This window comes from Sceloporus undulatus, chromosome 9, assembly GCF_019175285.1.
Source record: "Sceloporus undulatus isolate JIND9_A2432 ecotype Alabama chromosome 9, SceUnd_v1.1, whole genome shotgun sequence".
Classification (NCBI taxonomy): Eukaryota; Metazoa; Chordata; class Lepidosauria; order Squamata; family Phrynosomatidae; genus Sceloporus; species Sceloporus undulatus.
In genome coordinates, this window is record NC_056530.1 from 852,320 (window position 1) to 862,871 (window position 10,552).

The window sequence follows — 10,552 nt, forward strand, 5'->3', positions numbered from 1 at the left end:
ACAGGGCTATATCTTTGAATTCTTTAGCAACATGTTTTTCTATATCTAGTTAATAAATTTCCTGGCCAAAGACAAAGATAGTCCAGGTAAGTCAGTCTAGGGAGCATGCTGCCACTGAATTGCCCCTTTTATTACCTGTTGACCTCTGTTCCCCAAGAGATGCAGTTCCTATCCTTTTTTCTTACCGGTCTGGGCTTTGTGTCTTGAGCTCACCATCTAAAATTTAAACACATACAGCAATTCTTATACCGGGTTGCCCTCTGGTAGCCATGAGGAACACTGTAGTTTGCTAACCTAGTTCTTTTGTTTTTGAAGCTGAGTCCAACCATTTCAGTGGAGTGGCTTCTGCCCCATCACTTCCAGGGAAGTATGTATGTGTTATTACTGAAGCTTCCTTTGCTGAACACTGCAGTAATAGTAGAGCACCCTTTGGAGACCACTTTGCTCTGCAATCTTCTCTTTGGGGTTGTTGTTGTGTACCTTCTAGGCAAAACTATCATGGGATTTCCTGGGGCTGAGGGTATGTGACTGGGCAAAAATTAATTCCTTTACTGGAATGCCCTTTGGTGGTGGCCAACCTGAAACGTTGCAGTCCTTCTGTGCCCTAATTCTGAATACTGTTGTTGTGTGCCTTGAAGTTGTTACTGACTAATGGTGAACCTATAATGGGGTTTTCTTGGCAAGTTTCTTCAGAGGGGTTTGCCATGGCCTTCCCCTGAGGCTGAGAGAGTGTGACTTGCCCAAGGTCACCCAGTGGGTTTCATGGCCCAGCAGGAATCGAACCCTGGTCTCCAGATCTCCAGAACTGCCAATGTGGCATGTGGTTTGAGCACCCAGAAGCTCTAGCTAACTTGACCGACAGTCCTGAAGTCCAAAATATCTGGAAGACCAAAGCTTGGGAATCGCTGCTGTAGACCCTTTGCTGAATGCCCCAAGATTTTACCCTTGACTTATCCACAGGTCATATCAAAATCCATAATATTCCTCCTGAAACCTGCCTTCGACTTAAAAATAAGATTGAGTTGTTGTCTAGGACTCTGGGGACCACGGTTCTAATCCCAGCTCAGCCACAAAACCCGCTGGGTGACCTTAGACAAAGTCATGCTCTCTCAGCCTCAGGGGAAGGCAGAGGCAAAACTCCTCCCAAACAAATCTTGCCAACAAAACCCCCACAATGGGTTTGCCTTGGGAACAAGTTGGAGGCATGCAACAACAACACAGAGTAACCCTTACACACCTTTTCAAATCACATTCATACTCCCTGCCACACACCACTCATGCCCAACGTTCTGTGCTCTCAATTTTCCCAGTGGATCATTTACCTTAACATTTCCAGGGGTGTCACAGGGGATGGAGACTGCGCTACACAATACTATGCGACCCCTCAGAGAGTGAACAGCTTATAACACACACAGACACACAACCAGAGACAATAAGCTTTTTTTCTTGTCTCTCCTCCCTTGGCTTACTCTATCCCACAGCTCACTGGTGGGAAGGAGCTCAGTGCACCACCCTTCATTCAGCACCCTGCTTGCCAGTGACACAGAATCTCAGTCTGGACAAGTGGATTTTTTCCTTTTTTAAAAAATAGTTTATTAGAACACAAATACAGTACATTTCTTAATGTGTATATGTATATACGCCTCTTTATCTGTGGGCTTGCCAGATTTAAACATCCACGGATGGCAAGCCCCCATTGTCCCCAATGGCAGCGTGTGCATGCAGCAGCGGCACACGTGACAACGGGGACTTACTCAAAGTCCCATTGTCCCTAATGGCAGCACAGCTGCATGCACACACCACCATTGAGTCCCACTCTATAGGCATATAAAATTGCAAATACTACATACAGTACAAACAAAACAGGGGTAGGGTTGTCATAACTGGTACCACCACCTGGGGAGAAACGTAAAAAAAACGAAGGACAAAATTTAAAACGGGGCGTAGCCAACCAACCAGGCCCCTCACAGATAGGGTTGACATAAGTCAGTGCCTCCAAACTAGGGCACATTTTTTTTAAATAGAGGACACACACAAAAAACCTTTGAAAATGGGCCTCCTCCTCCTCTTCCTCCCCATGCACCAAGAAAGGATGCTTTTCCCTCCCCCTGGCAGGCCCAGAGTCTCACTCCTCCTCCTCGGCTCCACCTCCCTCTTGAGACTGGCCAATGGTAGGCTGGGGCTGGAAACAGCCCCTCCCTGCCCTTCTGCCATTGGCCAGCCAGCTTGAAGGGGACGAGCACTCCCTATATGGTCCCGTGCACGCGCAAGTGGGGCAAGTGTGAGCTGGCGCCAGCCACAGCCCCGCAGAAGTGCTGTGGATGACGCAGCCGCGCAAAGGAGGAGGGGGAAGTAGGTGGGCCGCGTGCCATGCGCCATAAAGGAGGATGAGGGCGGGCTGCGCAAAAAACATGGAGGAGGAAGTGGGTGGCCGCTGCAGGAGCATGCGGAGGAGGAGGAGCGCCACCCGGCCCGCAGCTGGAGAGGCTGAAGGCAGCGTCCAAGTCTAGAGGAGGAGGAGTTGCAGGCCTGCGGGCGGCAGAGGCAGGTGGCAGCCTGAGGGGCCCCGGCCGGCAGGGCCAAGGACATCTTGTTAAACCTGGGAAGGGTCAATCCCAAGGCCCTGAAACCGGGACTGTCCCACCTAAAAGCAGGATATGGCAACCCTAAACCGGGGGGAGGGGACCATGTACACATGCCACTATTCAGTCCCACTCAATAGGAATGCAACGTTACAAAATACTACACACAATACAAACAAAACTGGGGGGGAAGAGAAGGGAAGCTGCATGCACATTGAGTCCCACTCTATAGGGATGCAACATTATACAGCAGTGGTTCCCAACCTTTGTAACGCTGCGACTCCCTTGCAGCCGGAAGTCCCGCCCTTCTCTCAGCTGGTGGTCTCCCTGATTGGTTGGGAGGCCAGGAAGGGACGGAACTTCCAGTCGCGGAGGAGGCCTGACAGCCCTGGAGGAGGGGCAAGCCTCAACCAGGCAAACCCTGTCAAAAGAGTTGTTTGACCTCTCAAAGGCCGCTGTTATACAGTCATCCCTCCAAATTCACGGGGGATCCATTCTGGGGACCCCCGTGAATTCAATATTCAAATCCCATCCTCCCTGCCTCCGCTAGCTAGGTGGGGTAGTGGTGCAAAACGAGGAGGTAAGGAGGGAGGGTAGGAAGGGGGTGGAAAGGAGCAGGAGAAACTGGGAAACCTGCATATTATCAAAACCACAAGTTCCAACACTCTGAATTCAGAGGGATGACTGTAAATAGCACACCAGGACAAACAAAACGGGGGGGAGGGGGACTGCACACATATACACACACGCCACCATCGAGTCCCACTCTATCTCTATGCAACATTACAAACACTACACAGTACAAAACAAAACAAGGTGGAAAAATCAGCACATACATGCCACCATTTGAGTCCCACTCTGTAGGATACAACGTTACAACTACTATACACAATACAAACAAAACATGGGGGGAGGCCTTATCTGTTTATACATCTCCAAAAACCAAACGCTACTAAATTATACAACTACAGCCCCATAAATAGTCCAAAATGATGCTGCTTTGGGTCACTTTGGACGTACGCTGTTTAAGTGTTGCATGTGTCCCAAGAGTCCGGAAGCCATGCTCCAGTTCTAAGGACTGGAGCAAGGCTTTGGCGTGGCTTCTGGACTCTTAGGAGTTTTGGCCTGTCTGTATGGGGCCTCTGTGTCTGCTACATCATCTTGGCGTTTGTTTCATAAGTTGTACTTCATTGCTTCTATGAATTCAGTTCAAGCGCCTGTCTCCTGTAAGACCTGAGTTATAAGTGCAGCAATGCCTCTGAGTAACTTCTGTGAGCCTCAGGAACCTGGAAATGACACCGGCCATTCTACCAAAACAGGTGGATGAGCCCAGACATTGATGTATGGGGCCAGCCCTCTGCTTCAGATAACAGCTCTTCCAAGCTCACACAATCTTGCATAAACTCAGAAACTAAAGGTTTGTCCTCTTGGTTGACCATGTGTCAGACATGCATCTGAACACAGCAGCTGATCTCGCTGAAGGATGCTTCCTGTTCCAGCAGGAAAGGCCTTGCCTGGTTCCCTTCTGCGTTGAGCTGAGAAATCTAGCAGAGAGGAAAAACCAACAACTGTATTGTTTGCATAGCCCCCCACAACACATCCTCCCTTGTGTCTCTGGAGCAAAGCAAGAGAGGGGCACTGACCAGACACTTGATGATTCTTCACATTGCAGGAGAAAATGTAACTCTAAGAGCATCTCACCAGAACACTGTCACCCAGGCCGGCCGCTGCCTGTTCTTCCAGTGTTCTTTGGTACCTAAAAAAGGAAGACAGAAGGTGAGTGAGCTGTCCTGGGACAGGATGACCAGAGGTCCTCATTTTCCTGGACATGTCCTACATTTCAGCCTCGAGTCTGGACGGAAAATGTCCTCTATTTTGAGCCACGAAACCGGTCCTTGGTCATCCAGTGCTCTAGCTCAGTGATCCCCAAACTGTGCTCTTTAAGGGATTTTGGACTCCAGCTCCCAGAATCCCAGACAATTGGCCAACGTGGATGAAGCCTCTGGGAGCTGAAGTCCAAAATCTCTTACAGGGCAACAGTTTGGGGATAGAGTACTGCCCTGGCTGCTGCAAAGGGCTGCAGGGAAGGCTGTTGCTGACCATGTGCTGGTTTTGTTTCTTTTTTCTGATTGAAGTGTGGAAAAGAAAGAGCTATAGGGGCCCTGCTTCTACTACTCAAAAGGAGGCCAGTAGTGGCATTCTGCAGGACCTTGCTCACCAGCAAACCTATCACTCAGGATGACTAACTGGCTTTTAAAATGAGTTTCTGGGGTCCGATTAGGCAATGAAATAGCTATATCTCTGATGCAGGCTCTCCACCAATGTTTCTACTAAAACCTTTGAGAGCCAATTGATTTTACACAAATCTACACATGCCTGGTTTTAAATAGTTTTGGACTATTTCTAACTTGTCTTTGGTTGCATCCGCACTGCCAAAATAGTCTGGCTTGTCGCTACTTTAACTGCCATGGCTCAATGCTATGGAATTCTGGGAATGGTAGTTTGGTGGGGCCCCAGAACTCTCGGTCAAAGAAGGCTAAATATCTCCCTGAACTACAAATCCCAGAATTCCACAGCACTGAGCCATCACAGTTTAAGTGTCAAGAAAGACTATTTTGGCAGTGCAGATGCAGCCTTTATCTTCTTTTAACTTGTTTACATTTTCGCCTTTTAAAATCCTGTTAATTGTTGTTGTGTGCCTTCAAGTCGTTTCTGACTTACGTCAATCCTAAGGCAAGGCTATCATGGGGTTTTCTTGGCAAAGGCTCTTCAGAGGGGGCTTGCCACTGCCATCCTCTGAGGCTGAGAGGATGTGACTTGCCCAAGGGCGCTCAATGAGTTTCGTGGCCAGGCTGGGAATCGAACCCTGGTCTCCAGAGTAGGAGGCCAACATGCAAACCAAGATGCCACACGCTTGCATTGTTTTAAGCTGGGGAAGTTAGTTTTATAGTGTGTCACCTTGATATTTTTAAAATAAGACGCAAATATTTAAATAATTAAATTAAATTACCAATCTTTCCTACAGAAAAGAAAGAGAGGTTATTTTCCTCCGTGATCTAGCCCTTGCGTTTCTTTCCCTCTTTATGGGAAACCGAAAGGTCCTATTTCTAGGGCAACATGTGCTTCCGTCTTAGATACTTTCACCAGAATCTGCCCCAAAAGGCCAAAGACCTTACTTACATCCTAGCTATGTGAACTCTGCGCTAGGGAAAAATCCCTAGAGGGATAGCTGTGACAGACAGGCCAAAATAAAGCTGCTTCGGGTCACTTTGGAGGTATACTGTTTAAATGATGCATGCATCCTAAGAGTCCGGAAGTGGCACGAAACCCACAATCAAATCCTAAGGACTGGAGCACAGCTTTGGCACAGGTTTGGGTCTCTTAAGATGCATGCATCATTTAAACAGCATACCTCCAAAGTGACCCGAAGCAGCTTTATTATTTGGGTCTGTCTGTATGGGGCCACAGCCAGCAATACTCACACGGCAGAAGAGGGAGTGGTATTAGACAGCTAGGTCTTGATCTTCTACCCAGAAGTACATAGGTCTTGATCTTCTTCCCAGAAGTACAGCTTGAGGTGAGCTGCCAAGCCCAGGAACTGATTCCTCTGAGGGGCTGTCTGTCGATGAGATCCCAGAGTCCCACTGTCTGCAAAGAACAAGACAAACCATTTGCATCTCACAAACGCATAACGTTCCCTCTCCAGTGGAAAAGCTCAAGGCTCTCTTCCTTGAATATCGTTTTGGGAGAACTGCTGTGTGGCCAAAAGGGGCCTGGGATGTGGCCAAAATCTACCCAGATACTTGCCTCCTCTTTCCGGTGCAATGCTGCCAACAACCCGTTCTTTGGATATTCATTCCTTCTCGGGTTCCAGGCTTGACCCCCTCCTCCTCTCTCTTTTGCCTTTAGGGAACAGAGAACAGTAACTATAGGTTTCCTGGTATAGAATAATAGAATCATAGAGTTGGAAGAGACCCAAGGGTCATCCAGTCCAACCCCTTGCCATGCAGGAATACACACTCAAAGCATCCCCTAGAGATGGCCATCCAGCCTTTGTTTAAAGACCTCCAAAGAAGGAGACTGCCCCACTCTCCAGGGAAGTCTCTTCCTCTGTGAAACCGCTCTTACTGTCACGTTCTTCCTAATATTGAGGGAGAATCTCTTTTCCTATAGCTGGCATCCATTGTTCTGGGTCCTATTCTTTGGAGCAGCAAAAAAACAAGCTTGCCCCATCCTCAATATGACACCCCTTCATAATACTGAAACAGGGCTATCATGGCCCCTCTTAACCTTCTCTTCTCCAGGCCAAACAAACCTAACTCCCTACATCTCTCCTCATAGAGCTTTATAGTTTCCAGACCTTTTGCATTCCAGAGGTAGTCCTTCTGGTCATGGAGCCGTAAGACCAGAGCTTCCCCTTCACTCTCCCTTTAGGAATAATTTAAAAAGTGAAGCCTTTAATATTGTTTTAAAAAGTAGGAAAATTACACAGTGAAAGGTAACTGCGGGATACAAATACATTTTGTAGGTGCTCCAGGGCAACTCTGTGGCCAACGTCCGACAGACATGGACCATAGAACTTGCACTTCTGGAGGAGCTACACAAGGCTAGCGGAGTAGTATTCTCTCTAGGCATCTCTAGGTCCTTCAGTGAGACTTTGGGTTGAACTTGACCATAGAGTTGCACTGGAGGACCTGGATATTCCTAGAGAGGAGATATGAATCAAATCTGTGATTAATAATAAATAATAATAATAAAAGTTTTATTTATATGCCGCCCTTCCTCCGATCAGGGCGGCTCACAACATATTAAAACATACAAAGTTAAAAACACAGCTAAAACAAAACAGCAGTAAAATGCCCCATAGCCCAGCCTCTTGGCCACGGAAGAGGAGGGAGGCCCACAGGATATTTATTCGGGGAATGCCTGCTGGAATAGGAAGGTTTTGAGATCCTTCCTAAATTGGGCCAGGGTAGAGGACGAGCGGAGCTCGGTGGGCAGCGCGTTCCAAAGGGCTGGGGCAGCTATGGAGTAGGTCCTCCGAGTCGTGGAGACTAATCTAGCCCCAGGCACCTTCAGTAGCTGCTGCCCGGACGTTCTGAGGGTGCGAGGCGGAATGTACGGGGAGAGGCGGTCCTTTAGGTATCCTGGGCCCAAGCCATTTAGGGCTTTGTAGGTAATTACCAACACCTTATATTGGGCTCGGAAGCGAATGGGCAGCCAATGGAGATCCCTTAAAACCGGTGTTATGTGGCTGGTCCTGGAGGCACCAGTGACCAGCCGGGCTGCCATGTTCTGCACCATCTGAAGCTTCCGAGTTTGGTATAAGGGTTGCCCCATGTAGAGTACATTGCAGAAATCCAGTCTCGAAGTTACCAGAGCATGTACAACAGTTTCTAGGTCCCTCTGGGCCAGGTATGGGCGCAGCTGGCGAATCAGCCGAAGCTGATGACAGGTGCTCTTGACCGTCGCATTCACCTGAGCAGTCAGGTGGAGTGACGAGTCAAGAAGCACCCCCAGACTGCGCACGGAGTCCTTCACAGGGAGCGTGACCCCGTTCAGGACAGGTGGAACCACCGCCATTCCTGGACCAGGAGAACCTATCACTAGTACCTCCGTTTTCTCTGGATTCAACTTGAGTCGGTTTTCCCTCATCCAGCCCATTACTGACTCCAGACAGGCCACGAGAGGAGAGACGCCATCCCCAGTCACTGCATCAGTCGGAGACATAGAGAAGATAATTTGGGTGTCATCAGCGTACTGATAACCCCGCGCCCCATGTCTCCGGATGATCTCTCCCAGCGGTTTCATGTAAATGTTAAATAGCATGGGAGACAGAATGGCCCCTTGAGGGACCCCAGTTTTAAGGGGTCTCTCATCGGAGCACACGTCTCCCAGCTGCACCATCTGGGACTTCCCGGAGAGGTAGGACCGGAACCACTGAAGCGCAGTGCCCCCGATCCCCACCTCTGCCAGGCGTCCCAGAAGGATACCATGGTCTATGGTATCGAAAGCCGCTGAGATGTCCAAGAGCACCAACAGGGACACGCTTCCCCCGTCGATGCTCAGACGGAGATCATCGACCAGGGCGACCATGGCCGTCTCAACCCCGTAACCCGCCCGGAAGCCAGTTTGAAATGGGTCCAGATAATCCGTTTCATCCAAGACCGCCTGAAGCTGGATCGCAACCGCCCTCTCGATCACCTTTCCCAAAAATGGAAGCAGCGAAACAGGCCGATAATTATTATGTACCAGGGGGTCGAGGGAGGGCTTTTTTAGGATCGGTTTTACAGTGGCCAATTTTAGATCCGATGGAAATTGCCCATCCCTCAGAGATGTATTAATTATCCAGTGTAACAGCGATGTTACTACCGGTCCCCCCTGGGCTGCTAACCACGAGGGGCAGGGATCAAGGGAGCAGGTTGTTTTCCGAACACTTCCGAGGATCTTGTCCACATCCTCAGTACTTACCAACTCAAACTGATCCAGTTTAACATAGTCCACGGAGGCTCTGGACACTTCTACCCTAGGATCTGCTATAACGTCAGCGTTCAGACCTTCGCTTATACGAGAAGTTTTATCCACAAAAAAGTCGTTAAACATGTCACAGCAGGCCTTAGAAGGTTCAAGGATCTGGTTCAGGGTGGGAGGGAGCTGAGTTAGCTCCCTGACCACCCTGAACAACTCTGCCGGACGCGACTCAGCGGACGCAATACGAGCACCATAGAACGAATTCTTTGTTGCTCGTATTGCCTCTCCGTAGTCCTCTAACAGTTGGTCTAGGAGAGTCTTGTCGTGTAAGCGAAGGTGTTTCCGCCAACGGTACTCTAGCCGTCGCAGAACCCGCTTCCTTGCCCGGAGATCTTCCGTAAACCAGGGCTTACGTTTGGAAGCAGGCCTGAGAGGGCGCTTGGGAGCGATCCTGTGTATAGCCCTAGAAAGACCGGTATTCCAGATACCGGTGAGGGCATCAACAGGGTCGCCGTCATTACCAACCGTGAGACCCTCTAAGGCTTCCTGGAACCTCTCAGGTTCCATCAGCCTTCGAGGGTGGACCATCCTAACTGGTCCACCACCCCCGGGGGGGATCTGGGTAGAGGCCTTGATTTTCACCTCCACCAGGAAATGATCCGTCCATGGCAGGGGGGAAATATTAACTATTTCCGCCCACGGATTTTCCGCCTCCGAACAGAATACCAAATCGAGAGTATTACCCGCGCAATGCGTAGGACCCTGTATCAGCTGGGACAGGCCCATGGCCGCCATGGTCTCCAAGAATTCCCGAGCCGCACCAGATGGAACATGGCTGGCCGTGAGGGAGATGTTGAAGTCGCCCAGGACAAGAAGCCTGGGCGTCTCCAACATCAGCTCAGCGACCAGCTGTGTCAGCTCGTTAAGGGAGTCCGCTAATGCACGGGGTGGCCGATACACTAACAGAATCCCTAGACTGTCCCTAGCCTTTAGGGTCAGGTAAATACACTCGATATAGGAGGTCTGTCGGATGTGGTTCCTGGAGAGGGAGACGGTGTTCCTATGTACCAAGGCCACACACACCCCCCGCCCACCTAACCTGCGCTGGTCCTTCACCGAGTACCCAGCAGGCAGGGCCTGAGCCCACACAGCATCCCCTTCAGGCCCCAGCCAGGTCTCGGTAATGCAAGCCAGGTCACACTTTGAGTCCTCCAGTAGGTCCTGGAGGATGTGGGTCTTGTTATTAATGGACCTGGCATTGCACAGGAGCAGCGACAGGGTTTGTGGCACGGTTGGAGTGACCCTCAGGTCCTTCAGGTTGGGAAGGGGACAGGAAGGAGGGATAGATATAATGCATCGATCCCGCCTTCCCCTGGAACGGAAGTCCCTTCTCCCACCGCCATACCTCCCCCTGCCCCACACAACCTCAATAGGAGCTCCGCCCACCAAGGTGTTGTCCCCGGCCCAGGCATCCCCCGTATCCCAAACCTCCCCCCATC

The 10,552-nt window shown here is 50.1% G+C and overlaps 2 long non-coding RNA genes across 2 annotated transcripts in view; both read right to left on the reverse strand.

Moving 5' to 3' along the window:
• Positions 1–1,588: 1,588 nt before the first annotated feature.
• Positions 1,589–6,226, reverse strand: LOC121915103. Its single transcript, XR_006100646.1, has 3 exons — positions 6,065–6,226; positions 4,226–4,338; positions 1,589–4,126 (listed from the first exon to the last, which is right to left on the reverse strand). It is a non-coding gene; the product is annotated as an uncharacterized LOC121915103 (long non-coding RNA).
• A 160-nt stretch (positions 6,227–6,386) lies between these two features.
• Positions 6,387–10,552, reverse strand: part of LOC121915104 — a 7,020-nt gene continuing 2,854 nt past the window's right edge. The window contains exon 3 of the long non-coding RNA XR_006100647.1: positions 6,387–6,485. This is a non-coding gene — a long non-coding RNA (uncharacterized LOC121915104). The remainder of the gene's footprint in view (positions 6,486–10,552) is intronic.